Raw genomic sequence first — 408 nt, 5'->3', positions numbered from 1 at the left:
TGGTCCACGTCTTGATTGATGAAACCACCATCCATCCGCAGGAACAAACACACAAGAAAAACAACTTGTGTTCTCTCCAGCCAGATTCGGATACCAAATGCTGCGTGGCACTGCTTAGTTGAGAAGTAAGTTGCTCAATTTTCTCACTCTCGAAAACATAATGGAGCAGTAAAGGGATAAATGTAATTACGGGAACAACAATAGTAATTGTCGTTATGGTTTCACTTGCTGTTTTGAAGGAGAATTCTCCGTGGGCAAACATTCTTAAAGTTTCGATGATGATGACAACAATGAAGAATAAATAGAAAAGAAGCACTAGAGTGACCATAAAATGAAGCAGAGCTTATCACGACCATGACAAAACTTCGCACAATCACTCGTTTGAATTTCAACTTCATTGGCTTTGTC

The sequence above is a fragment of the Macrobrachium nipponense genome, chromosome 13, assembly GCF_015104395.2.
Source record: "Macrobrachium nipponense isolate FS-2020 chromosome 13, ASM1510439v2, whole genome shotgun sequence".
In the NCBI taxonomy this organism is placed as follows: domain Eukaryota; kingdom Metazoa; phylum Arthropoda; class Malacostraca; order Decapoda; family Palaemonidae; genus Macrobrachium; species Macrobrachium nipponense.
The sequence above is the reverse complement of the archived record's forward strand: the minus strand, read 5'-3'. Positions refer to the sequence as shown.